The sequence below is a fragment of the Oncorhynchus tshawytscha genome, linkage group LG02, assembly GCF_018296145.1.
Source record: "Oncorhynchus tshawytscha isolate Ot180627B linkage group LG02, Otsh_v2.0, whole genome shotgun sequence".
Lineage (NCBI taxonomy): Eukaryota > Metazoa > Chordata > Actinopteri > Salmoniformes > Salmonidae > Oncorhynchus > Oncorhynchus tshawytscha.
Genome location: NC_056430.1, coordinates 54,760,676 through 54,783,861, shown reverse-complemented (window position 1 = coordinate 54,783,861; position 23,186 = coordinate 54,760,676). Strand labels below are relative to the sequence as shown.

At 42.4% G+C, this 23,186-nt stretch overlaps 1 protein-coding gene across 2 annotated transcripts in view; it reads left to right on the top strand.

Moving 5' to 3' along the window:
• Positions 1-23,186, top strand: part of pmepa1 (prostate transmembrane protein, androgen induced 1) — an 84,371-nt gene that overhangs the window by 35,127 nt on the left and 26,058 nt on the right. The gene's annotated exons all lie outside the window — the stretch shown is intronic.

The window sequence follows — 23,186 nt, the reverse complement described above, 5'->3', positions numbered from 1 at the left end:
TACTGGGCCGTACACACTACCCTCTGTAGTGCCTTGCGGTTAGAGGCTGAGCAATTGCCGTACCAGGCAGTGATGCAACTAGTCAGGATGCTCTCGATGTTGCAGCTGTAGAACCTTTTGAGGATCTCAGGACCCATGCCAAATCTTTTTAGTTTCCTGAGGGGGAATAGGCTTTGTCGTGCCCTCTTCACGACTATCTTGGTGTGTTTGGAGCATTTTAGTTTGTTGTTGATATGGACACCAAGGAACTTGAAGCTCTCAACCTGCTCCACTACAGCCCCGTCGATGAGAATGGGGGTGTGCTCGTTCCTCCTTTTCCTCCACAATCATCTCCTTAGTCTTGGTTACGTTGAGGGATAAGTTGTTATTCTGGCACTACCCGGTCAGGTCTCTGACCTCCCTATAGGCTGTCTCATCGTTGTCGGTGATCAGGCCTACCACTGTTGTTGTCTGCAAACTTAATGATGGTGTTGGAGTTGTGCCTGGCCATTCAGTCGTGGGTGAACAGGGAGTACAGGAGGGGACTGAGCACACACCCCTGTGGAGCTCCAGTGTTGATGATCAGCGTGGCAGATATGTTGCTACCTACCTTCACCACCTGGGGGTGGCCCGTCAGGAAGTGTTGGATCCATTTGCAGAGGGAGGTGTTTAGTCCTAGCATCCTTAGCTTAGTGATGAGCTTTGAGGGTACTATGGTGTTGAACTTTGAGCTGTAGTCAATGAATAGCATTCTCACATAGGGGTTCCTTTAGTCCAGGGGTGAAAAGGCATTGTAGAGTGCAATAGAGAGTGCTTCATCTGTGGATCTGTTTGAACGGTATGCAAATTGGAGTGGGTCTACGGTTTCTGGGATAATGGTGTTGATGTGAGTACAAACCTTTCAAAGAGCTTCATGGCTACAGATGTGAGTGCTACGGGTCTGTAGTCGTTTAGGCAGGTTGTCTTAGTCTCTGTGCCCAAGAACACAATGGTGGTCTGCTTGAAACATGTTGGTATTACAGACTCAATCAGGGACATGTTGAAAATGTCAGTGAAGACACCTGCCAGTTGGTCAGCACATGCCCGGAGCGCACGTCCTGGTAATCCATCTGGTCCTGCAGCCCTGTGTATGTTGACCTGTTTAAAGGTCTTACTCGCATCGGCTACAGAGAGCGTGATCACACACACACAGTCGTCCAGAATAGCTGATGCTCTCATGCATTGCTCAGTGTTGCTTGCCTCGAAGCGAGCATAGAAGTGATTTAGCTCTTCTGGTAGGCTCGTGTCACTGGGCAGCTAACAGGTGTGCTTCCCTTTGTAATCTGTAATAGTTTGCAAGCCCTGCCACATAAGACGAGTGTCGGAGCCGGTGTAGTACAATTCAATCTTATCCCTGTATTGACGCTTTGCCTGTTTGATGGTTCGTTGTAGGGCATAGCAGGATTTCTTGTAAGCTTCTGGGTTAGAGTCCCACTCCTTGAAAGCGGCAGCTCTACCCTTTAGCTCAGTGCAAATGTTGCCTGTAAATCCATGGCTTCTGGTTGGGGTATGTACGTACAGTCACTGTGTGGGGACGAAGTCCTCGATGCACTTATTGATAAAGACAGTGACAGATGTAGGGTAAAACAAACAGTTGAGCATATTTCAGTACAGTAAAGTACAGTGCAATACAGTAAATTGTACCTCTAGTGTGCTCTTTTGTATTATACTAAACTCTACTGTTTTGTGCTGACCTATACTTTGCTCTTCTTTACTCTACTGTGCTGTCCAAACTTGTGAAACTACCTATGGTAGGTTCAGATTTGGAAGGACCATAACTACTTTTCAAGGTCCATGGACGTCCGGTGATCAGTGGGTGAGAGGGGTGAGAGAGCCAGGAGAGGTAACATTAATGAGAGAGAGAATGGTTGACCTGTTTTCACACTCTTGCTTTGACCCCCACGCGACAAAGAGAAAGATGGTAGTTGAACATAACTAGTATGCCAGTGGAAGGGAGGACCGTAGCAGGTGACCCAACTGAAGTTTGTGACTAGTATGAATTCCCAGTTGTTCATTCTGTTACCGATTTTGTAACATAATGACGTGTTTTAATCACTTAATAAATCATAAAAAATTTATCAGTGAAAACACTAAGTAAATGGTTGGTCTACCTTTTCTCGTTACTTCTGTGCACTTTCATTATCCTCCCTCATGAGGGGGAGAAGTTAGAAAATATCCTAGATGTGTTGGTTTTTGCTATCAGCATGACAAGAAACTAGGCAATATTTCTTAAAATTCCATCTGTTTGAACAGAAGTCAAATCCTCTTAGCTTTCATTTGACAACAAACTTGATGCGCTCGTATGAACTTCACATGTTAGTGCTCATGGGGCTTTTTACATGGAAATGCCCGTCGACTTTCCAAACAGTCACAATGGGAGAGAAATTTAGATGGGGGTTCTTTTAGCTTTCCTGACGATTGTGGTTGAGTAGGATTTTGAATTTGAAGTAAATTGAATCAAGTCAACGCCTGTCACTCCTATTCTCTCTGTAAAGTTAAAAATGTCACTTCATGCTTTGATCAAACATTGTTGATTTAAAGCTGCAATATGTAGCTTTTCACACATGTTTAGATAATGATTCTCTACACTATACTTGCTTGTTTTGTCACATAAATGGAAATTAGGCAAACTATTAGAATTTGAACAACCAAGAAAAGAGTGATTCCTACAGTGCTTCTTTAAATATTTTTATAAGAGTTTGGCTGCAGACAATTTGCCTGCTAAGCATAGTAACACATGTTACATTTTTATGTTGGTGATGGTGTGTGCTCCCGTCTGGTCTGAAGTGGCCATTGTTTGTGGCCTTGTCTAGACTGGCTGCCGACTGGGCTTACTTGCTGATGCAGGCAGCAAACAATGCGGCAAGCTGCTGAATATGTTGTGTGTGTGTGTGTGTGCCCCATAAAGGAATCCCCCTCTGCCCGGCAGGGGACAACTGAACACACACACATATATATGTGTATATATGTATGTGCTGACACGGATTTAGAGAAAGGGGTGTGTCTCTCTCCTCCCACCATCAAAATAGGAAACAGCTGGGACTGTCTAAATACCATACACACTCATCTGAATTGTTCACTATTGTTTGTCTATAGGGTGCAGGGGTGCCCTTTGCAGATGTTTAATGCAATTTGTTAATTTGTCCTTTCCTTTCTTTTCATAGCTTTCTCTCTTATTTGCAAGAAAAGGCAGCACCCGTAGTGAAACTTCAGAAGTCCTCATTATTGATTCCTGTATAGTTATCCCTAGTCCCCGCACAGAACATATTTGACACATTGTTTCTGAGGTAAATCATAACCACCTGCTGATGATTGTAATGCTTCCGCAGGTTCATCAACCTAAAACCTTGGAATGGATGTTGTGACATAACAGAGAGCCTAAACCCGCCAAACAGCTTCCGGTTGTCTTTTTGGGTTGAAAAAGGATGTGATTCCATAATCCCAAAAAATGAGGGCTCAGACAAAGAAATGCCTCACCTAGACTGAATTCAGCACGGGCAATTAAGAGCAGCTGTAAACCATCAATCCAGGCCTCTGCAGAACAGCAAATCTCTTTTTGGAAGTGCCTTTCGAGAGCTGCCTTTTTCCTGGGGTCATGTATTGGCACTCCCACCAGAAGCCAAGAGAGAACGCGATCGTAGGGAGTGAGGGAACGAACGAGTGTTGGCCACACACTGGCTCCTGTGCACCTGTGTTCACTTCATGCTGGCAGTGGGGTCTGCTGTGCTTCCTTCACCATTCATTCCAGTTCTGCTCCTCCCCCCTACTCCCGCCTACAGCCATAATTATAACCTGGCACATGGAGCTCTTGCTGTTGTTATTGTTATTTCTCAATCCTGGCAGATGTCTTCATCTCTTAAAATGACTCATTTGGACCTCCGCAGCGCTGGGCAAGAGCACGTAATGAAGTGCAACATGCTTCACGGCCGAGGTTCAACCAGTTATTAGAAGGGGTTTATGGGGCTACGTTCAAGAACCAACACAACCCCAACTAAATACCAAAAATTTCTTCATAACATTGAACAAAGCTTAACCACACCAGTTGTGTAGTTTTAACACCATTGACCTTGTAATCTAAACACATTTCAGACATGTTAGACTTGTTCAAGCTACCATAAATCTGTAGAATAAATGTTGTAAAGCCCTTGGCATATAATGACTAGTTTCCACATTAGGTGTTAAGCTAGTTGCTTTGATGTTGTGACTAATGCCCTATGAGTCTCAGCAGCCCTTGTGGCTGCCTGCCACATGTGTTCAGCTTGCTATGTTTCCTGACCAAAGCAAACAACTTTGCTTTTATTTTCCCTCCACATCTGCACCATTTAGCCTTCCCAGTTAGCGCTAGCATGGAGGGCCGTTTTGTAGATCTCCAAGTTTGATTATGTGCAAAGACGAGAAGTCCATCCAAGTCCCGGCAGTACATTCAAGTCCCAGCAGTACACCATCAGAAATGACTGGATTTGAGACACGTTTCATTATGTACCTAGAGAGCTTTAGCTCGTAAAATTAACGTTCGAAACAATATCGATGAGTCATGGTGTAAACACTGACTTTACAGAGCCCAGGGGGAAATTGTGTCGGATGTTGAGCCAAAGTCCACTTTTTTGGATTTGAGAAACCAGCCGACTAACGTGCCTCATCCTGAGCCAAATAATTTTTTCCATTGGGCGAGCCCTTAGTCGTCAGAGCTGTGGGAATAATTTCAGTAAAGTAAATGCTGAGGTTACTGGACTTTTCTCCTCTAATCTCTTGTCTATGTTTAAGGAAAAAATACATTGTTCCTTTCAATGTCTGGGCAGTGTCTATGATTCCAACCCCAATTCAGATCTTCATCGTCCTTCATTCAACCTCACTCATCCGAGCATACATTCATTAAGTGGGATTTGTGTAGCTGGGGTTTGTTTTGTCTAGTTCCCTCCCCCGATGAAAACGAACCGGATTCCTGCCAGGGCTCTTGTAGTTCGACAAGTTTGACTGTGGTGGTGGTGGAAGTGGTGTTCTCTCTCTAGACAGACACTGTTATGTCTGGACAAGTGTTGAGTCTGTCTGCAGCTGCGGCTGATGGGTATGGCAAGTTTTCAGCTCTGGAAAAACTTGGCAGCCATCTGTTTATAGATGAGGCTGCCATGTTGGGGAACGTCTGTGTTCCCTCCAAGAGACAGTTTACACAGCGCAGACCTGGAACATAAAACCCAGCACCTGGAAATGGCCTCTCTTTATCGGCCTCCAAGGCCCATGCAGTCATTAGCCGTTTCGTCTGTTCCCACAAGCTCTTAAAGTCAACACTGGTGCAGACTGTTGTTTTTTTATTATCAAGGTGAACGTGAAACATTTTCGCTTGAACTCTTGAACTTTCTATTCTCATTAGAATCCCTTCCTGTATATGGCCAGGCTATATTTAACAGTTGGAGTATGTTTTCCCTACAAAAGCCTGTCATGTCTTATGTCTGGACACCCGTTGGCAAGATTAACTGTAGGGAGAAATTCAGTGGACAGCTTCTAGGTTTGTATGTCTGTGTATATGGATGTTGTTAGGGGAGACAAAGCACATCCCACCCTATTCAGACTGTAGCCTAGATAATAATTATGTCTAGCACCACTCCAGCTCAAAACGGGAATGACTGTCAGACAGAGCGAGAGGTGCGTCCTTATTGGAGTTAGCCAAGCGCTGGATGACTTGCTCTTTGCTCCCCAGTCTGGCTCCTCATGTTTTCTTATTCAAATGAAGGAGAGCGTGGCTGTGTGCCCTTGGTGACAACAGATAAATGAGGTGGCAAGGTAGGGACCGGGGGAGTGCGAGACGAGGTCTAGGTCTAGCTCCCGCTGGCTAGAATAACAATGAGCGTCACACCGCTCGGCCCGCAGACAGGCCAGTTGATAACAAGGTTAGATTTTCATAAGCTTCAGACAGTCAGACAGTCAGGTCTGGGGGTACATGCCAGTGGGTGAGGCAGGCTCAGTCCCGCAGTGAGCAGTGCGCTAATCGTCCGCTGAGCTGTGAATGATGGCACGGAGGAGGAAACTCAATTTGAGATTCTGCCATGATTCTTTTAAAACACTGGGCACAGACTCGACAGACGGCTCTCAAGCTGTTCTGCCGGCTTTCCTTTTCAATCTTTAGAAGGGATGTTTATTTTTGTGTGTTTAACACCACTATTGTGCTCCGTATTGTGACGTTGCTTACTTTTCCTCCATATTGTTTCAAGGGTGGTGAATCACAAGGAGGGTATGTACAGTATGACTATACCTTAGGCCACACACACTGTAAAGGTGTTAACCTGCAACCTCCCACACTCCCATCCCATGATATCTCTAGCCAAAACCTGACCTTTCGAAACTCCCATTCCTGTCATGTAGCCACAGAATCGAACAGATCTGTTCTTCCTATTTTCAAAGCTCCTTCACCTATACAACTCCTTTGCTTTAGGACACTCTTCTAGCAATGTGGAAGTACTCAAGTTAATCCAGTAGCCCTGCTCATCCTTTGTTCTTCCCTTCACTTGTCTGTTTCAGTAATTCGCCAGCCAGGCCTCCCCTGTGGGTTCTAATAGGTGGGGGTGGGATTTAGTGGCGAGAGTAGGTGGGGTGGTAGAGGGGGGGATGTAGTCTAGGATTCCCTGAAGCTGCCAGCTCTGTCTAGTCAGGGAGAGGAGAAGGAGGAGGCGATGTCTGTCACCCCCCTCCCTTGGGACGAATCCGAGATGAGCGAGAAAATGAGTGTGTTTATTCTATTTATGTTCTAACAGGGTCGTTCCACCTCAAAAAGCATAAGAAATAGGTTTTCGATGCCCATCATATCAGATTGTTCTGAAATAAATAATGTAGTTAGTAACTGATATGATTAACATAGGATTTATAGGAATCACACCCCAACAACCAGTATACAGTTTCATTTTTCTATGTTTGACAAGTATGGACTCTGTGGCTTAAAGTATTGCTTCTCCGTAATCTGTAATGTAGTTCCTGTGAATCTGGTGATGTTTTTTCTCCCCATCTGTTCAGAGAAATTAGCCACTGAAATAGCTTGCATCGCTTATTTACCATAAAGTAGTGGAAAAGTACCAGGTTTTGACCACCTAGATGGCGCTGTTCCTGCTATACTGCCACACTCTTATCTGTTATGCTCATCTCTTGTGTTTATCAAATATATCACATTTCCTTGGCAACTTTGGGTAGAAAACCAATAGATATGTCTCATTATGAAAATCAATTGTGGTCATCCTCACAATTCAAGACAGTCCTCCATGAAAGCAATTCAGTTTGTCCTAATAGCAACCCAATGCTTCAACCCAACTCTCCTTGAATAGTCCAACAAGTGGCCGCTGTCAGAGGGTTATCCTTATGCAGTTCTCATATGATTGTCATAATTGTATTGTAAATAAGAATAGAATGTTTCTAAACACTTCTACATTAATGTGGATGCTACCATGATTACGGATAATCCTGAATGAATCGTGTTTATTCTTATTCATGATAGCATCCACATTAATGTAGAAGTGTTTAGAAACATTCTATTCTTATTTCCAATAAAATTATGACAATGCATTATGTACCATTCATTTCTATTGGGCACAAAATAATCTGAAACACAACCAAAACAAACACATTCATCCAAGTTTGTAGAGTCTTAAACTTAATGTAGTCATTGCGTGCTAGAAATATGGGACCAAATATAAACTCTAGTTGAGCCGACTCTAAGCTGGGGTAGTTCATTTCACGTCTCAGGGCCTCAGCTGTTTGAGAGAGCGGTGAATGTGCTGCAAATCCAGGGGGACGCAGGCGAACATAACAAACAAACCACTGTTCGTGATTCCACTAGTTCGAAAAGAGGCAGGTGTGATTAGAACTCGGTCAGATCAAGGATATAAGCGCTCTGAGCATTGATCAATGTAGTTACATTCCTGAGTAGAACTGCTGTAGCCTAATGGTTTGCTTATTCACCAGGAAGGGTCTAATAGTTACTATTCCCAACCTTTTTTTGAAGGGAATTTACCCACCACAAAGGGGCCGTTTCCTGCACACATATTATCGTAAAAGAGCGGCAAACTGATTTGCTTTCATGGAGGACTGGCTTGAATTCTGAGGATGACCACAAAATGTGTTTTTTATTCATGAGCCAAGTCTATTGGTTTCTACCCAAAGTTCCGAAGAAAATGTTGTGATCTACACTGAACAAAAATATAAACACAATATGTAAAGTGTTGGTTCCATGTTTCATGAGCTGAAATAAAAGATCCCAGAAATGTTCCGTACACACAAAAAGCTCTCAAATGTTATTTACATTCCTGTTAGTGAGCATTTCGCCTTTGCCAAGATAATCCATCCACCTGACAGGTGTGACATACCAAGAAGCTGATTAAACAACATGATCATTACACAGGTGCACCTTGTGCGGGGAACAATAAAAGGCCACCCATTATGTTGTTTTGTCACACAACACAATGCCACAGATCTCAAGTTTTGAGTGAGCGTGACTGCAGGAATGTCCACCATAGCTGTTGCCAGAGAATTAAATGTTAATTTCTCTACCATAACCCACCTCCAACGTCGTTTTAGAGAATTTGGCAATACGTCCAACCGGCCTCACAACTGCAGACCACGTGTATGGCATTGTGTGGGCGAGCTCATGGCAATGTTGTGAACAGAGTGCCCCTTGGTGGGGTTACGATATGAGTAGGCATAAGCCATTGACAATGAATAAAATTGCATTTTATCGATGGCAATTTGAATGCACAGTGATACTGTGACGAGATGCTGATGCCCATTGTCGTGCCGTTCATCCGCCACCATCACCTCATGTTTCAGCATAATAATGCAAGGATCTGTACACAATTCTGAAAATGGCCCAGTTCTTCCATGGCCTGCATACTCACCAGATTGAGCATTAGTGGGATGCGCTGGATTGACGTCTACAACAGCGTGATCTAGTTCCCGCCAATATCCAGCAACATGGCATAGCCATTGAAGACGAGTGGGACAACATTCCACAGGCCACAATCAACAGCCTGATTAACATTATCTAAAGGAGATGTTTCACTACATGAGGCAAATGGTGGTCAAACCAGATACTGACTGGTTTTCTGATCCACACCTCTACCTTTTTTTTAAAGGTATCTGTGACCAACAGATGCGTATCTGTATTCCCAGTCATGTGAAATCCATAGGGCCTAATGAATTTATTTATATGAACTGTAACTCAGTAACATCTTTTAAATTGTTGCATGTCGCATTTATATTATTGTTCAGCATATCAGTATATTTAATGAACATGAGACCAGCAAACTGGATAAAAGAGTCTGGTGACATAGAAGAAACAGTAGAAACAGTAGACATCTAGTGGTCAAAATGTGGTACTTTTATACTATTGTACTATAAATAATGCAACCAACTTATATTACACATTTCTCTGAACACGGTGGGTGAGAAACATCACCAGATTCACAAGGAATACATTACATAGTATGGAGAAGAAATATTCCAAGCCTCATACTATTCAAATAGAGAACTGATACTGCATACTGGTTGTTGGGGTCAATTGGTGTGGGGGTCCGTGGTTGACTTTTGCCAATTTTTGGGGATTCCTCATGAATTACTCATTGGTAGAAAGAAGTTTGTTCCAAATCGGATGTAGGTTACTATATTTATTGAATATTATCTGAATCCTATACATTTAAATGGCCAATTTGGGTGCAATCAATTAGCTTAATTTTCTTGAAGGTACATTTTAATTTAAACAAAATAATTTCGGAACAATCTGAGATGGTGGGTGTCATGGCTTGCTGAAATGACATTGAGCGACTCAACACACGTTCAGGGAGTGGTCAATCCCAGACAGACATGCAACATATTTCATGTCTGTCATATTTCATATTTCAACATAGTTCAATGGGGCACAGGCTTGGTAAAGATGGCGTGGTTCTAGTTTTTTGGCCCCTGGCACCTTGACCTGGTTACTAAGAGACTCCAGCCCCCCCCAAATAATGGCACATATTCAAAGTCTGTCAGATTCACTCCAGTCTTCTAGAGAAGCATCATCGGCCGCTGTCGCAGATCGAAAGTGGGTTATCACAAGCTGTGCACTGGGACAAACATTGGCTGTGCTTATTCTGCTTTTTAATTTATTTTAATTTTTCCAAGGTGTACCTCCCAGTCAACAATCTAACTAGTCACCAAATTTGTGCCCAGTTGACCTGTCTCATCATTCCAGTGAGATTATTCATTTCCTTCATCCCTGATGTAAGATCAGTTCAGAGTTGTATGTCTCTACAGTGGACTACATTGCACTGTTTGGAGCACAGTTGCTTTCTGCAATTCATTTGCTTCTCGAGGTAATTCATTGTCCTACATTGGGCTGGGACTCTGTGTTGCCTGGTGTACTTTGGCAGAGTTGCATGAGGCTCAGTGTACAACCCCTGCATCTCAATATCCAAGTGTCCTCCACACACACTAATGGCATGATGCCTCGAGTCCCTTCCTGGTGCTTTACTACAGTTACTTTTTTTTTTTCTCTCTCTTTTGCAATGCTGCTCTTGTTAAAGTGTTTTGTTCTGAAATACATTTTACATCCCTTCATGGCACAAACTGGTGAAATAAAGGTACAATTAAAATAGCACTGTACATATCATTTTGTCAAGTCTGCCTGTGTATCTCTCTTATAGTGTTTGTGTGTGTTATGTCCACTTAGTGTGTGTGTGTGCATTCCCATATGTGCACATATATTTGTGAATGTCTCAAACCTGGCCTAGGAGTCTCCTATTCAGCATCTCTACAAAACTGTGTGTATCTCTGTGGGGGGGAGCAGCATCCTGAGCATCTGCTGTTGTGTCTGGAAATGCTTTAGAGACACGCCGAGCAGCAATTGAAACTTGCTCTGAGATGTTAAGCTACGCCTGAGAGCTCAACATATAGAGAGGTGGAGATTTTAAAGAGCAACAATTCCGGTTTTGTTTGTCTAGATTTCCTCCCGACTAGATGACAACCATATTTCCACTAGACCTGTTTTCCGACAGCTCTTGTCCGGACTCGCCGTTCATTCTATCAAATCTACCTTTTGACTCTTCCATGTGTGCCCCTGTTGTTTGGGTTGAAATAATTACTATAACTTGATTTTGATTAAAGCAGTCGGCTTTGTTTATTGAACAGTTGCTTCCCCCAAGACTTGTTCAAACAAAGACTCCAGGAAGGTTTCCCATTACTTTGGGCCTTCTCCTCACCCTCTCTCTCACTCTCACTCCCACCCCTTAACCCACCAGACATGTGTGAACACACAAACACCCTTGAACTTCACCAAAGCTCCAGTTCTAAACTGGGTGGGTGGTACATGGTTTGCTTGTGGTTAAATTTGCTCTGCTAAATAAAATAAAAACCCGTCTCAGAATTGTCACTGAACAGACTTCACTTAGTTTTAGCATCAGTGCTACACCATGTTAGCAAAAGCGAATAACTCGCTTACTCACCTCCTGTTCTTCACCACCCATTGCTATCAAACTATGTTTAACTAAAAGTTCCTAGCGTTTAGGCTGAGCCTACTCCGCTTAGCATTAGCATCTAGTGCTATCATTTTAACATATAAGGTAAAGCTAATAATTCACTTAGCTCCCCCTTCCCTCCTTGTTTTTCCCCCACCCGTATCAATAGTGTGAGTGTCCCGATCTAAAGATCCCACACTTGTTGGTTGTGGCTGTATGACCGTGGCTCCAAAGTCAATGAAAAGGGGTTGCTTTGTCCTCCACCCCCTTCTGTCTCACTATTGCTCCCCACTGTCTCGGTCTCTCCCTGCTCTGCCCTTCTCAGTGACTCTGCGCAATGCAGGCCTGCCCTGTTTGCTCCGAGCATTGCACCCCCTCCAACCCAGCCTTTTTAATGGAAATTGGCAAGCAAATGTTGTGCACCTCTGACCTACAACCCGCCGCCGGCACACACACACACAAGCGCACACACCCATCCTGCCTGCCCATGTGAGCAGACAGTTTTACAGACTGATATATCCCCCTTTCCTTACACACGCATCCTCCCCACACCCCGCTATCTGGCCACTCCCAAATTCCCTAGACTAACAGTGTGTCGAGTCAGTAACAGGGAGGGAGAGACAGATGAGAGAGTGGAGTGCTAACCCTTCCCCCACCCACCCCCCCACCCCTCGTGCCGCTGTCTGTCTGCGTGCTTAGAGCTGTCTGGCTCAGCAGTGACCGCGAATGCCCCGGCCTGACACTGAGCAAGGGAGGGAACAGAGATGGGGGGGGGGGTGCAGGGTTGTCTTCCTTCTGTGACAGGGGACTCCCTTGACCCCCCCTCACCTTCCCCATTTGGGGGCGAGTGAGTATCTCCACAAGCTGTATTGTCTAGAGAGAGAGAGAGAGCAAGTGGCTGGGGTGCTGTTGCTCTCTAGCTCGAACACACACATACACACACAAACAAAATCAGCGGCCCTTTTTGCACTAACCTTTTTGACTCATCACATATGCTGCTGCTACTGTTTATCTGTCACTTTATTCCTAGTCAAGTACATATCTACCTCAATTACCTGGTACCCTCTAAATATAACCAACTTATTGTTACTCATTGTGTATTTATCATTACTTTTATTACTTTTCTATTATTTCTCTCTGCTTTGTTGGTAAGTCAGCATTTCACTGTTTGTCTACACGTGTTGTTGACAAAGCACGTGACAAAAAAAACTTTTTTTTTTGGTGTTGAAAATCGCACAAAAGAGAACCCTCCCCTGAACATCCTCCGTGTCAGCTGGCGTGTGTGTGCGCACACAGGCCTAGTTTTGGGGAATGATAATTTATTTTTTATTTAACCCTTGTTTTACCAGGTAAGTTGACTGAGAACACATTCTGATTTACATCAATGACCTGGGGAATAGTTACAAGGGAGAGGAGCGGGGATGAATGAGCCAATTGTAAACTGGGGATGACTTGGTGATGCCTAGGTGACCATGATGGTATGAGGGACAGATTGGGAATTTAGCCAGGACACTAGGATTAACACCCCTACTCTTACGATAAGTGCCATGGGATATTTAGTGACACCCGTCTCCAGTCCACCTGCTGTCCCCAGTCCACCTGCTGCTGCTCCAGTTTCAACTGTTCTGCTTGCGGCTATGGAACCCAGACCTGTTCACCGGACGTGCTACCTTCTCCCGGACCTGCTGTTTTCGACTCTCTCTATATCCCACCTGCTGTCTCTAACTCTGAATGATCGGCTATGAAAGCCAACTGACATGTACTCCTGAGGTGCTGACCTGCACCCTCTACAACCATTGTGATGATTATTATTTGACCCTGCTGGTCATCTATGAACGTTTGAACATCTTGGCCATGTTCTGTTATAATCTCCCCCCGGCACAGCCAGAAGAGGACTGGCCATCCCTCAGAGCCTGTTTCTTCTCTAGGTTTCTTCCTAGGTTCCTGCCTTTTGTAGGGAGTTTTTCCTAGCCACCGTGCTTCTACATCTGCATTGCTTGCTGTTTGGGGTTTTAGGCTGGGTATAGGGGTATAGCACTTTGTGACATCGGCTGATGAAAAACGGGCTTTATAAATTAATTTGATTGCTTGATTACCGTCCCATCCAAAAGACGGCACCCTACACAGGGCAATGTCCCCAATCATTGCCCTGGGCTGTTGGGAAAGGGTACCTCCTCCTGGCCCTCCAACACCACTTCCAGAAGCATCTGTTCTCCAATCCAGGGACTGACCAGGACCAACCCTGCTTAGCTTCAGAAGCAAGCCAGCAGTGGGATGCAGGGTGGTATGCTGCTGGCATTATGAGCAACTCTTGAACGGTTAAACAGTGTGTGTATCTGTTTGTGTGCGTGTGTTTAAATTTAGCCCAGGCTTTAGTTGTTGTTGCAGTGGTCCGGAAAAAGGCAAACCGCAAGGTCTCCTCATTGCGCAGTTTTTTCCCACAATCTGTTCCTAGGGATTTATTCTGAAAGCTTTGTTGGAAAGCTTTAGTAAACTTCTCTGTTCGGTCTGGCAGCAACCGCTCAGAGGCCATTTTCTCCTCAACCCCCGACTATCCCTTTTTGAACGTTCCCCATTTGCATTCCTTAAGATAAGCCATTTCAGGAGCATGAAGGCTTGCTTTTCTCAGAACAACATTCCTCTCCTCTCTTGCAATGCTTTGTCTATTAAAAATACCCAGAGAAATAGATAGAAGATGGACTACTTGAATAAAGTGGATTCATGTCTATAATTAAAAAGGCTGTTAATAGCAATACAAAAAAATACTTCTCACAAGACACAGTGTAGCGGCTTTCATTTGTTTCTATGATATAGGTTAGGCCTAGTATATGATGTAGGTCTACCTTATGATATATGGTACTCAATAACACCATGACTCTGGTAGTGGTGTGAATGTTTAACTGTTAAAACAATTAAATAAATAGGGATCCTTAACATGAATTAACCCCCCCCCCCCGAAATGTAAATCACGGTACAGCTATTACAAAACATATTATTTTTGAACTAGACGATAGGCTAGAAACAGGGGTGCCTGGAGAAGTGGGTATACTCAAATTTTTCAAACGGCCCACTTGGTAAAGGAAAGACGCCCCATGGGGCGGCGCACAATTGGCCCAGCGTCGTCCGGGTTAGAGGAGGGTTTGGCCGGCAGGGATGTCCTTGTCCCATCGCGCTCTAGCAACTCCTGTGACGGGCCGGGCGCATGCACGCTGTCATGGTCGCCAGGTATATGGTGTTTCCTCCAACACATTGGTGTGGCTGGCTTCCGGGTTAAGCGGGCATTGTGTCAAGAAGCAGTGCGACTTGGTTGGGTTATGTTTCGGAGGACGCATGGCTCTCGACCTTCGCCTCTCCCGAGTCCGTACGGGAGTTGCAGCGATGAGACAAGACTGTAACTACCAATTGGATACCACAAAATTGGGGCGAAAAAGGAGTAAAAAAAAAATGTAAATCACAGGTTTCATTTTTTTTTTATACGCATCAGAGGGGATTAAGAAGTGAGTAGATGCAATGCCCACTGAAATAAAAGTGGGTATGCAGCATATACCTGCGTATATAGCCTCCATTACACAACTAGCTATAAAGGCCTGGGAAAAGTTCTGTAATTTAAAAGGTACACTCAGCGATATAAAGTAGATGCAGAAAGTATACAGCATAGTGGGTCAATTTCCGCAACAACTAAGAGTGTTGAAGCGCAAGGCTCAACTTCTCTACTGTTTTGGTACCTGGCTACCATGCTGTCAACAGTGTGAAGCGAACCTGTGCACATGAGCAGATACAGGTTGTGACTATGTGATAGCGTTGCATCTTGCTCATTTCAATATCCTAGTCTATTCATTGGTGATAGGCACTGCTTTACTGACGTTACAAGACATTGAAAGAAGAAACAAGAAATTGTGAGACAGCTTTTGATTGCAAATAGATACGCCTAGTGCACGCTTCTGACTCTGTCTGCCTGGTGCCAACATACTGTGCCCCCCCCCTCTCTCGCTGTCCCTCGCTAACAATGGAAGATGCAAGTTTGATTGTGTTTTTGGAAGGACAGCTCCGTTCCAAAAATACTGAATCTTAGGAGTCGATTCCGCTCTTGACACTCAGAAATGGGAGTCAGCACCGGGAGTCGATGTGTCAGGAGTCGAGGAATCAATTATTTTGTCGTATACTCTCTACCACTATGTCATCGTTGTTAACAGTTCTAAAAAAGAGGCCTGTATGGCAATAGAGAGTGACGTGCCCAGCTACGCAGTCCTACCACCATCTCTGCCTGCCTGGCACACACTGGCCCCACTACATCACCCTGCTGCTAGCCCTGCCATCTGTGTGGAGCCTCATCCCTGTGTGTGCATGCTGGTGTGTCCGTGCCCCCGGGCACCATGTCAGAGAGTAAGGCTGTGCGCCAGCTGACAGGGCCGTTCCAGACAGTGGGTTTGCATAGTCGCTGGCTCAGGTCACTGGCCATATATTAACCCTGATGCTTTAGTAGAGAGACCCTAACAACAACACTATTTGTTTGTGGGAGCCGGGTTTAGGGTTGGGGTGTGTTTTGGTTTTATGAGCGTGAATTTACCTTAAGTCAATATTGAGGAATGAGGCCGAGGAACGATGATATCTCATAACATACATTCGTATTATCCTCCAGTTTGTGTATTTTAGGCTGTGAATAAATGTGGCATGTGTATATACAGGACCAGTCAAAAATTTGGACACACCTACTCATTCAAGAGTTTTTCTTCATTTTTACTATTTTCTACATTGTAGAATAATAGTGACTATTTTCAAAACTATTAAATAACACATATGGAATCATGTAGTAACCAAAAAAACTAAATATGTTTTATATTTGAGAGTCTTCAAAGTAGCCACCCTTTGCCTTGACAGCTTTGCACGCTCTTGGCGTTCTCTCAACCAGCTTCATGAGGTAGTCACCCGGAATGCATTTCGATTAACAGGTGTGGCTTGTTAAGTTCATTTGTGGAATTGTAGAAAATAGTACAAATAAAGAAAATCCTTGAATGAGTAGATGTGTCCAAATGTTTGACTTAAACGTATAAACATTTCTGAATGTGCTTTTCCGTAGTTATTCTGGTAATTCTGTCTACTCTCCCTCTTTCTGTCTCGCTCCCATCATTATTCTCTTCATCTCTGACCCATCTGTCTTTCTCTGGATTGTGCCACCACTCCCCCTCTCCCCTCCCTTTGGAAATCTTTTTTTTTTGCACCCCATTGTTCGGAGCAGTATGGGACACTCATTGTGTGTGTGTCGAGTAATGCGTGTGAGAAAGTGGGGACAAGGCTGCAGACCTTTTGCGGGCCCGCAGTGTGTCGTTCTGCTCAGTGAGCACACAGGTTGGGGCTTGCCAAAGTTGAGGTATTAGGGGTAACACGATGCAGCCGGTCTCAGGGGGTCCCCACCACCACCATAACTGCGTACAAACTCAATGTAGCGGTGAGTTGTGCATTAATCGTTACTATCTTGGATTTTAATCATTGGGTAAAATCTGTAGGAGTTTTTTTTTTCTCTTCGTGCATTAGTTTTTTTCAAGTCAAAAGTCCAATGCGATGAGTCATTGAGCTCGTTTTCTAGACTATCTTGAATTTGAGTTTCTTTGCCAATTGTGTGGTTGTCTGTGTATAACTAGCGTGATAAAAGCCTTTGTTGTTGTGTGAGGACGTCAAACTCTCCTTTAATGCTGCTGCAGGTCAGACATGGTTGTGTAATAGTCGCTGGTAAGACTTCTGGAATGTTGGAACAAACTATTTTCAAGTCTCTAGCCTGCGAGAGCATTTCAGTATCTGGGTTATGAGCACACTGCATAGCTTGGTCTCTTTGTTTTGAATAGAATAGGTTAGGGGCAAATCCATGACAACAGAATTACACTGAGACTCAGCTTTTTCACTTATACAAAACAAAAAACAATGTTTTCAAAGTTTAACAAACTATGCAACTCTATGCACAATGACTACTTTAAAGAAATTACACAGTACATTTCACAAAAACACATTTACTGAAAGAACAGTGCAGATGCTAAGTTTGGTAACAGAATTACAGTAAAATTTCCCTCTTTATGCGACCATGTTTTCCAAAAACTCTTAAATACGGTTAAATATCTTCTCAAAATGAAGATTCAAAGATGTCTGCAGAAAGAATGAGGTATGAGCTGAACATAACAGTATGCCTGTGGAAGGAAGGAAGGAAGGAAGGAAGGAAGGAAGGAAGGAAGGACAGTAGCAGGTGACCCAACTCTGGTTTGTGACTACTATGATTTGTCATTGTAGCCAATTCAATTGCAGTAATTCTGTTAGATTTGTTGGTAATTCTGTTATGGATTTGGTAATAAAATTATGAGTTTTAATCACTTAAATAATGTTTTACTAATTACTTGTTACTTCTGTGAACTTTTGTTACCCTCTCTCCTCATGGGGATAGACATTAGAAAATATCTTTAACATACAGTGCCTTCAGAAAGTATTCACACCCCTTGACTTTTTCCACATTTTGTTGTGTTATATCCTGATTTGAAAATGGGTTTAAATTGAGATGTGTCACTGGCCTACATACAATACCCCATGTCAGTGGATTTTTTTATATTTTTATTTTATTTTTACAAATTAATTCAAATTGAAGTCAATTAGTATTGGAGTCAATTAGTATTCAACCCCGAGCCTAAATGCGTTCAGGAGTAAAAATGTGCTTAATGATGCACTACGCCTTTTTCTAATTGCTAAAATTCGAATAGTTTGCCTAATTTCAGTTTGTGACAAAACAAGTAAGTATATTGTAGAGAATCATTGTACCATCTAAACCATTGTGAAATATATTTTCCATAACCAAGCTGGTGTACAAAACTGAAAGTAAAAGACGCAAAAATGAAACTTAAGAACAAGAAGCATAGAAATAACACACACAGAACAGATCTTAGAGTTTCTTTGAATGAGAAGGACAGATCTTTAGCTCACCTTTCTACGTGAATTTGGTCGGGTTGCCAAAAAAGTTACATATTGCAGTTTTAACAAGTCACATAAGTTGCATGGACTCACTCTTTGCAATAATAGTGCTTAACATTATTTTTGAATGACTACCTAAAAAAATTTAAAAAACAGGCATTGAATTTGTGATGTTATTAATTACACTTTGGATCGTGTATCAATACACCCAGTCACTACAAAGATGCAGGCGTCCTTCATAACTTAGATGCCAGAGAGGAAGGAAACCGCTCAGGGACTTCACAATGAGGCCAATGGTGACTTTAAAACAGTTAGAGATGAATGACTGTGATAGGAGAAAACTGAGGATAGATCACCAACATTGTAGTTCTCCACAATACTAACCTAAATGACAAAGTGAAAAGGAGGCCTGTACAGAATAAAAAGTATTCCAAAACATGTATCCTGTTTGCAATAAGGCACTAAAGTAAAACTGCAAATAATGTGGCAATGAAATTAACTTCATGTTCTGAATACAAAGTGTTATGTTTGGGGCAAAATCAACGCATCACTGAGTACCACTCTTCATATTTTTAAGCATGGTGGTGGCTGCATCATGTTATGGGTATGCTTGCCATCGGCAAGGACAAGGGAGTTTTTGTGAGATAAAAAGAAAAAGAATAGAGCTAAGCACAGGCACAATCTTAGAGGAAACCTGGTTCAGTCTGCTTTCAACAGACACTGGGAGACAAATTTGCCTTTCAGCAGGACAATAGCCTAAAACACAAGGCCAAATAAACACTGGAGATGCTTACCCAAGACAACGTTGAATGTTCCTGAGTGGCCTAATTACAGTTTTTACTTAAATCAGCTTGAAAATATATGGTTAGACTTGAAAATGGTGGTCCAGCAATGAACAACCAACTTTGATAGAGCTTGAAGAATTTTCTTAATAATAATGTACAAATATTGTACAATCCAGATGTGAAAAGTTGTTCTAGATTTACCCAGAAAGACTCACAGCTGTAATCATTGCCAAAGGTGATTCTAACGTGTTTTGACTCAGGGGTGTGAATAAAGTTACAAGGCAATGTGGCTTAAATTTACAGATGGCAAATAATTTCTCCAAAACAAAGTATAAGTGGTGATATTAGCTGGCAGGGGTGTTTACTTCAACATGATTGTGTTTTGATGAGCCATTTAATTAATTTGTAAGACGGGTAATGGTAGAAATTTGTATCTATGCCTTCATTTCCCCAAAATATAGACTCAGCTTTATTTTGTCACATAATTTGATATGCTCCTATGAACTTCATATGTTGGTGCTTTTACATGGAAATGACCTTAGGCTGTTTCACAGAGGAAGCTACTGTGTTAGCTTATGCTTTGCTTATCTGCTCAGTTAGACTGTCTGTGTTTGGTTTGAGTTGTTGCTTGGGGCAAAAGTCCCTGCTGGATTTTTTATGTGGGGCTGTCCGTGAACTTTCTCTCTCTCTCTGACGGTTGAAGTGTGAGAAGAACACAAAGTATGTCTGAGTTAGAAAGTGTGCGTGTGCGCGCGGAGTCCTGCATTTGTATGTCTCTGTCTGCTTCTGGGTCTGTTTGTGTGCTCCGTCTGCCAGGGTCACGTGGGGGAGGGGAAGGTCAGGTTGTCCTGCCCTGTCTCCAAACAAAGATTGCTCTGTCTACCTCGACACTGTTGTGAACTCTTCTGGGAAAAGAGCTCCCATCGTCTCGGAATCAATAGAGCCTCTGAGCTGACCAATAACTCTACTCATTTTACTACACGCTCACATGTGGTGCGCTATGGTGGTAATATTCAAACATGACATAAGACTGGAAGCAGCCAGTCATGATGACAGTATAAGTTGTCATCAATGACATCATACCTGACATAATACTTGAGATGTCTTGCATATCATCGATGATGTGGTACTTAAAATAGTTCCTGTTTGGCTTTTCTATTGAGTAGGATATATGTGCCTACTTTTAAGAGATGTTACGAATACTAAGGGTATGTTTCAAAATAATTTTCACAATATTGGTCCCAAAAATATAGCTTGGCGATATGGACAAAAAGTTTTATATAGAGATAAATGTAACTATTTTACTCTAAAGGTAAATCCATCAATAAAATAAATATATGCAGCAGGATTTATTTTTATGCCAAGTAAGACAACTAAGATGGTATGCTATGTTATAAAAAGTGAGCTATTTCAACATATCCCGGGAATGCATCATTGATATGTTGATGTGCAACCTGTCAAAATAGGATCCAGAATGATCAAATTATTTTTGGGGCTCTTCAGAGATTAATTTGCAGACCACTTTGTGCATGGGCCTATTGGCATAGGCTATATTAGCCTATTTACCACCTGAGAAAGTGGGAACTCAAAACACTTAGTAAATTTCTAACTCTAAGATCTTGTTGCTAGATAGCAATGTACGCTAATTGATTAATTTATCAGTAAATGTAATGTCCTACAAAACATTCCAGTGCTAGGCCTAAGCTACTTGATGTGGGCCTATTCAGTGCAAATGGCATGTTCCACTCGGTTCTGCGGGCGCATCAAAATCATACTATGTAGCCTACTCCGGTTGGAAAGTGGTGCCATGAACTCAATATTGAGAGGTGAGAAATACATTATTTACTCAGACAGCTGTGACACTCTCCTCTTACTAACAAGAAAAGCGTATTTTTCTTGCAATTGCATTTTGAGTAATGGTCATATGCTTGTGTTTATCAGAATGCATCTCTCCCTCCTCCGTGCGCACAGTCGTGAGAGGGCAGCCCACAGTGAAACAGGGACAGGCGGATACTTTCATAGCAGGAATGAACATAATGCATAGGCTATTACTGTTGATCAAAAATAAGGGTTTTAGTCAGGAACATTGTTTAGCAAAATCACGGAATATTACTGACCTAAGCCAAATGCTTCGGTAGGAGGAGGGCAATGTCGGTGTCGGTCATTTTTGCTTTTTTATCCCAGCTCTACCCAAACATACTTACTAGGAACCAAGCAAGGAAGTACTACATTAGTAAATGAAAAATAACTCAATTGAATTATATAGCAGTCCCCTTTTAGCCAGAGGTAAGTATAGAAGACCTTATAAGTACAAGGTACTTACATCTGCAGATATTTGTATTTTATTTGTATTTTGTATTTATTTATTACCAGAGACAGGATGATTGACTTGAAGGTATGTGGTAAGTACATGGTAATAAATAAATACAATATACCATAGATGTTTTTTACTTGGTAATTACATAATTGGTACCTTGTACTTATAAGGTCCTCAATACTAACCTTTGGGACTTTAGAGGACTATTATATAATTACATTTTGCTACTTTGTATTTACTAAGTAAGTATGTAGTACGTACTTGTTTGGTACCTAATAAGTACATTTTAGACCAAATAGTTACCATGTATTTACTTTTTGTATTTATCTAGTTATTGTCTAATAATTACCGGGCTGTAAAATGAAGGGTTACCAAACATGCAGTGCATTCGGAAAGCATTCAGACCCCTCGACTTTTCCACATTTTGTTACGTTACAGCCTTATTCTAAAATGGATACAAATATATATTTTTTCTCATTAATCTACACATAACACCCCATAATGAATAAGGGAATACAGGTTTTAATACATTTTTGTAAATGTATTAAGGTAAAAAACAGATACCTTATTTACAGAAGTATTCAGACCCATTGCTATGAGACTCGAAATTGAGCTCAGGTGCATCCTGTTTCCATTCATAATCGTTGAGATGTTTCTACAACTTGGAGTCCACCTGTGGTAAATTCAATTGATTGGACATGATTTTCAAAGGCACACACCTCTGGTCTGATGAAACCAAGATTGAACTCTTTGTCCTGAATGCCAAGCATCACGTCTGGAGAAAACATGGCACCATCCCTACAGTGAAGCATGGTGGTGGCAGCATCATGCAGTGGGGATGTTTTTCAGCAGCAGGAACTGGGAGACTTGTCAGGATTGAATGGAGAAAAGTACATAGAAATCCTTGACGAAAACCTTCTCCAGAGTGCTATGAACCTCCGATTGGGGTGAAGGTTCACCTTCCAATAAGACAACGACCCTAAGCACACAGCCTAGACAATGCAGGAGTGGCTTCGGGAAAAGTCTGATTTGAACCCAATCTAACATCTCTGGGTATGACAAAGCTTGAGAGGATCTGCAGAGAAGAATTGGAGAAACTCTCCAAATACAGGTATGCCAAGCTCGAGACTGTAATCTCTGCCAAAGGTGCTTCAACAAAGTACTGAGTATCAGGTCTGAATACTTATGTAAATGTAATATTTCATTTTTTTTTTTTTTTTTTTACAAATTTGCAAACATTTCTACAAACCAGTTTTTGCTTTGTCATTATTGGGTATTGTGTGTAGATTGATGAGAATAAAATAAAAAGTTTAATAAATTTTAGAACAAGGCTGTAACGTAACAATGTGGAAAAGTCATGGGGTCTGAATACTTTCCGAATGCACTGTAGACCTATGCAAGTTGCTTTTCGTAACATTGGACTAAGTTGTCTTCAATTACCATGGTCCCAAAATGTCCCAAACACCCTTTCCCAATAAACTGTGCAATGTACATATCCTCCTATCTGTCCTCTTGGGTTCTTCAAATTTCGATGAAGGGAGTTTCACGCACATCCAATATAATAACCGGAGCTAGACTAAAAGAAGGTCCAATACATAGTATCCTCTCACTTGATGATATGTTGATGAAGCTTAGGTGATACAATCATCAAGT